Below are 6,701 nucleotides of genomic sequence, written 5' to 3'. Positions count from 1 at the left end.
ACTGCTATGGATGATATACCGTCATTTGCTGCACTCATTGATTCTGCAACCTCAAAGATACAACAGCTGCAGCATGCATTCGTGGAACTTGAGGGCCATTGTGCCATATCTTTGAACATGAAATGAAAAGAACTCGAAGAACATTTTCATGGACTTGAAAAGTCTTTAAAGAAAAGGTTTGATAAATTGGAAGATGAGGAGGAGAAGGAATATGTTACAAAGGTTGCAGAGGACCAAGAGATGTTGGAGAAGCAGGAGGCTTCTGTTGTGACTAAGGAGCTTGCATTACGTGAACGATTGCTGGAAAAAAGAGATGCTGCCCTATCTGCTTTGTTTGACAAATACAAAATCTATTCTCCAAAGCGCATTGCTGAGTGTGAGGGGGTCGGCAATGGCATGGCTAATGCTGCTTCAGAAGATAACTTTGATTTTACATCTGCCAAACCTGGATTGGAAATTGTGTATCCTGCAGAAAATGGCAATGCACACATGGAACATTCCTCAGAGCTGGTGAAACTATGTGAAGAAATGGATACAGAAGGGTTACATAAGTTCATTTCAGATAATTGGAAAAACTTGAACTCTATAGGTGAGGAAGTTTCAGTGGCTTAAAGAAGTGCAGCCAATCCTTTCAGCCTTGTTTTGGATTCCTTGAAGGGCTTCTATGCTGGAGAAATTCTGGGATCTGATGGAAAAAAAGATGGGAATCTTTTGGGCCTGCAAAGGTCTCGTCTCATGTTAATGGAATCTCTTGAACAACTGTTGGCAGATGTTGTACCAGTTTCACCTTTTGATTAGCAAATACTTACTGCTGGTGTTAAAGAGAAAGCAAAGGTGATAGCAAAAGGATGGAAACCAAAATTAGATCATTTGGAAACTGAAGCTAGCAATGGGAAATCATTGGAAGCACATGCATTTCTTCATCTTTTGGCTAGTTTTGAGTTTTGACATTGTATCAGAATTTTATCAAGATGAAATCTGCAAACTTATTCCAGCTGTTACATGGCACTGTCAAACTGTTGACTTGTGTCGTGCACTTGGTTTGTCACATAAAATGCCAGGTTGGTCCTTTGTTAGTTTGGTCATATTAATGTGCATTCACATTTTTTAGGACTGATAATTCTTGTTTTTAAAAATGGCACCTTTTGTGTTGAATTTTCTATCCCTACTTCCCACATCCTTATACATTTTTCACATTTTCTTAGAAAGAAGCTCACCCTATACATAGACGTTGTGAAGACAATTAGTCTCATCATCCAATAGTTTAGATCTGACATTTTCTTTACATGGGGCCATGACCTTCGTCATGAAATATTCCATTGAAGCAATCCTTTCGATTTCATCTATTCTTTTCATGATCTCCTTTAGGTTTGGAAACTTTGTGAGAATCACATTTTTTAATGTCATGGATATTCTAGGGTGGCCATGCATTGGGTTTGCCCAGTATCATATATTTGATGACTAAGTTGTTCTTTTCAAGCCTGTTTTGTTGCATGTGTTTGTCACCATCACTTGAAGTATCCAATCACCTTTGTGTTTATGTCTTGGTTATGTTTGGTACTAATTGATTCTTCAAGACTAAATGTGCCTTTCCATGATTCATAGGTTTGGTCAAAGTTCTTCTTAGTAGTGGGAGGTAAATTGAGGCTATTAATCTCACTTATGCATTTAAATCTATGGAACAATTTCCACCGGTGCCTTTGCTTAAAGCATATATGAGGGAGGCAAGAAAGCTATCACAGGTCAAAGCTGGAAGCATGTCTCCTGGTGCACAGGTCTTCTTCCTTTGCTAGCTTGTTATAATCTAATAATTCATCTTTTTACCTAGCCATGGTGACATTCCTCAATCCTGCATTAGTGGGAGGCTCGTGTATTGGGCTACTATTTATCTTTTATTGAGTTACCCTAATACTGCCAATTAGCTCTATTTGAAGTCTTATCAATTATGGAGTGAGGCGACCACTTTAATCATTTGGTGAATTTTCTAGCTGTGATGATGCAACTAAGATCTATGGAACTGTATATAATAGGCTTATTATTAGATCAAATTTATACCATGATACTGTCTCGAGTTGCTATTTCTGCCTAGGAATTCATGATGATATTCTTTTCGCATATGGTGCAAAATATCTTGAAGATCTAATTTTTCTTTTTTTTGTCAAGTAGTTGGGTCAATCACTCCCGAACATTGTGCATTTATAAATTGTTCAAACCAGGGTTCACAATTTTGGTTCGTACCGGCATATTGACGGTACACCAGGGCATACCAAGCGATATGCCTAAAATAGCATAAAACCCTCCGAAAATATCTGAAAAATAGAAAAAAAAAAGTTAGGATAGAGTTTTTAAGTTAGAAATAAATATACATTTAGTATAGTTATAACAAAATTAATGTAATTTTGGTAAGAATAGTCTCACATATCTTTTTCGGGTTTTGAGAGGAGCTTGAAAGAGTTTAAGAGAGTGAGAGTAAAATGAGTTTGAGAGAGTTTAAGAAAGTTTGAGAGTGAAATGAATTGAAAGAGGAGGAAGAAAAGGGTTTAAAAACCCTTTAGACTACCTCCAACAGTCAATTTGACAGTTTGAAACCTGTTATAAGTCGGTAACGGTCGAAATTTTGATCACCTGGTATAGCCTTGTATCGCCCGATACAAGTTCAAAATTTTGGTCTCACCCATACCGAGCAGTACACATTGAAATTAAAAACTTTAGTTCAAACTATGTTAGTTGGAAATGTTGCATTTACCATAGCCTTGAGCACATGCTTTAAATTTTAATCACTTGTATTTTTTCATTATTTAAGGTACTTATGCTGAGATATTTTGCATATGCAGCTAGATGAATTTATGTGAGAGGCCTGCAACATTTCTGTGTAGGGTACTTTCTAAATGTTTGTTGGCATTGGAACTTAATTTAGTAAATCCTTGTTTTTGTGAGACCTATATACATATATTTGTATCCTTGCAATGATTGCCCATGCTCTATGCATATATGCAATACTGGCACACACACATCTTGGATGCCCGTACATATGGTAGGCCCCCATTTTCATCCCACCCTCATGCTTGTGTTGGCATGGCAATGTGCCTGACCTGGTCACATGTGTCAATTCTTCAGTTGGTAGGCATGCTGGATATGCCACAATAATTCTAGGGCAAGAATGTCTAAGGAGAAGATAAACATAGAGACATCTAAACTGATTTAATGAGGGAACAAACCGGGTTAGTTCATCCATGTATGTTTTAGACTACACCATGTGCTGCATAAGGCTGTATTTCTAAAGCACATTTGAATACAAGTGTTAACAATGCCACGATTACAGGACTACATTTTTAGGTAGCTATAGCATAATAACTGTTGTTTCACAGTTTTCATCATTTGTCAGAAAATATTGGTAAAAATTAAGTTGAAAGCTTTAATTTTCTAGAAATATTTTTTTATGTCTATAATCAAAACATTATCCATGGTTTCATGTTTGATTAAATTAGTATTTTTCTTACAATAGGAAATCTGGAACTGAAGTGAACCTTCATGGTCATATTTGATACGCAGTTGAGCATACTAGAAGCATTTGATATATATAATGGTAATTGTTATCATATATCACATATGCTTTTAGATTACACTTACGGTAATTATACTTTTCAGAAGATGGGATGTCAGAGAAAATGTTATGGTGGCTTATTTATTGAGTTCTAACCGGTAGCTTATAAAAATTTCATTATGAAAGATTTTAGTTTTGCTATATGTGACGATGTTTTATCAATATCTGTGTGCTGACAACTTTGGGTTAACCCAGATCTCCATCAATCAAAGTTGTCTTCATGCTAAAACACGAGTTAGTGGTACAGATGTAGGGTTTGCTTTGCCATAATGAACTTCAATCTCTTTTTTGTGATTTCTGAACTCAATGATATAGGGCAAATGTGGCCAGGATGGGTCCCTTTTGCTAGTTTGTGAAGAGGGAAAAGAAACCGTTTCGTTAAGAATATATTTGATTCAGCTAGCCATACTCTTGAATAGAGTGTATACTCTTAATTATCATCATGGTAGACTGTATCTGTATGGTGTGACATGAGATTACATCTCTCTTTCTTTAGATTTAATTGAGCTGCTTGAATCCTTGACCAAAAGAAACTCGTTTAAGTTATCTATCAGATACATCTCCCTGCTTGAATCCTCACTGGTCATTGTAAGGAGCCATTGTCGTTTTGGCATCAGGTTATCTGATGTCGTCAGTTCAATTGAGTACGAACAGCAACTGGGTTCTTGCTTGGATATTATGTAAATTCATTAGTTTCAGGTATTGACTTAAGAAATTTATTGTAGTTATCTACATTTGAAGGAGTTGAGCATTCTTGTGGCCATCCATATTTGTCTAAATGGAAAACCAAAAATGGGAAACATGCATCTTGGATACACTATGATCAGTAGGACCTATTGTTTTATCATGGACTGCAAAATCTTATGTTTCACTTGATAACTTGGAACTCTTGCTTCTCCAATTTTGTTTTTCCTGTTATCTAACTTCAAACTAAACTTTTGTATCACAACAAATGTATAAACTTTGTTGGCAACATTTCTACTGCAGAATGAAATGAATGAACTATCTGCTCTTAAAGTTGTCATCGAGTGCATCGAGGAGCAATACCCCATTGATCCACTGCAAAAGCATATTGTTCAGCTTGAGAAATCAAAAGCTGACAAGAAGAGGGCTGACGAAGCTGCAAAGCCACAATCCAAGAGAACCCATGCCTGTGGCTGCATCTACGTTCCTCGGATCACCAGCATGCCTGACAAAGCTTCTACCGAGCACACACTGAGAGATTTCCTTATCCATTTGACAGGCAGTATGTCTATGCTGCCGATTGTCATCATCCGACGACGCTCACGGGCTCTGCTACATACACTGCCAATCCTACACATACCAATTACCATGGAAATGGCTACCAGATACATTACCAGACTGCCTATTTACACTAATGGAATAGACTAAGTGATCATGATTTCTTCAACCTACCAGCTAGTGACCACCAGTCAGGTACAATACGTTGACCAACTATGGAGCCCGCCCTGCTCAGTGGAAACTTGTGCTTATCCCTTTGGCTGACATGTTTCATCTAATCCCTAACTTGATCTTTTGTTTTTGTCCATGGATGCAGCATCAAGGTGGCCAACATTGCTGTTTCTAGAATGCTGCAGTTTCTGTTCATGGATTATTGATTACCAGTGTTGTGGAGGTAGTGTTTTCTGTGACCTGAGTTTTAAATGGTTATTTCCAAAGAATTTTTAAGGCCTAATATTCATAACATTATTGGTTGCTATCGAATTTTGTTTTCGTCCGAGTTTCTTGAAATTATGGAAGAAGCATTTAAGGAGTACAATTAAATGCTAGTTTAGTGTTGTGGAGGTGATTTTTTTTTTTTGTTATTGCAAAGAATTTTTCTAACCTAATATTCACAATCTTGAATGCTAGTTTAGTTATTTGAAATCGTAAACTCGATGAATCGTAATTAGTCATAACTTTACCAGAAGGATCATTCAATTACACTGAGATTTATACAAGTTTAGAGACCTTTCTTAATTTTTTGCAAGAAATTTTGGAAGCTTTGACAAACTAGAAAGTATAGTTTACGAATATTTGAACATTAACTTCCAACTCTCATGATCGAACCAAAGAACTCTAATACCTGTCATCTGACATAGACTTGCAAAAATCATGCTACAAAACCAAATTGGACTTAGGTAATTTGAAGAACTAAGCTTGTTAGCAACATCAAACTGCACATAGTTTTGAATTCTCAAAGATTGCAGACGTGCCTTCATCAGATTTACTTGGTCACGAGGTAAGAAAACATCATATCCTTCTGCCACTTCCTTCGTTGAGGATAGCTCTCTCTGCATGTGATATCTGATTCCAAGTTCTCATCCTCCACTGATGCAAGCCAGCACGCGATGGCTCCTCGCCCTGGAGAACCTGGTCGGCGGAGGTGGCGTTTCCATGAACGGGACATGTGAGAACTCCTGCAGCGAAGCGTACCTACGATGGTGGCCATGGCTGCGCCCTTGGTCGGAGCCCCAGAGCTTATCCGATGGGACGGGGATAGTCGTCGACGTGCGCTTGTCAATGTCAAGCTGAGCCATCTCAAGCGCTGCCTTGTGGGTCTCCGGCGGCGGTATCATGCACGTGCTGCCGTCGGAGCCCGACTCAGCGACGCCGAACGCTGCTGCTGCATCACCTGATGAGAGGCACCTGTAGTAACGCCTGCTCTTCTTTCTCTTGATGGTTCGGTAGATCAAAGGAAGCAGTCCCTCCATCCTTGCATGGAGAAGGGGAAGGGGGAAGAAGCCCTGTAGATGTTATCCTTGACCAAGGGAAGAAGAAGACATGCTCAGCAAAAGCGGGTTTGAAACGAGAGGTGGGATATTTGTTGGGCTAATGACTGATTATTCTTATAGTCAACTATCTTTAATATTTTGATGTTATATTTTAAAAGATTACATTGATATTCCTGAAATATTTATATTTATTTATTCTAATACCATCAATTTTATTAATAAAAATAAAAAATAAAAAAAAATAAAAAAAAATAATTTTACCATTCCAATTGGTGGTGATGAACGATGACGGTGGTGGCAGATGGTAATGTCGTTGGAGGTAATAAGTGGATATTGTGGCTTTGCATCTGTATTGGCGACTC

The 6,701-nt window shown here is 37.9% G+C and overlaps 1 pseudogene; it reads left to right on the top strand.

The window, feature by feature from the left end:
• On the top strand, positions 1-6,486 carry LOC135615560 (FRIGIDA-like protein 3; annotated as a pseudogene).
• Positions 6,487-6,701: the final 215 nt, after the last annotated feature.

This window comes from Musa acuminata, chromosome BXJ2-6 (assembly GCF_036884655.1).
Source record: "Musa acuminata AAA Group cultivar baxijiao chromosome BXJ2-6, Cavendish_Baxijiao_AAA, whole genome shotgun sequence".
Lineage (NCBI taxonomy): Eukaryota > Viridiplantae > Streptophyta > Magnoliopsida > Zingiberales > Musaceae > Musa > Musa acuminata.
The sequence above is the reverse complement of the archived record's forward strand: the minus strand, read 5'-3'. Positions and strand labels throughout refer to the sequence as shown.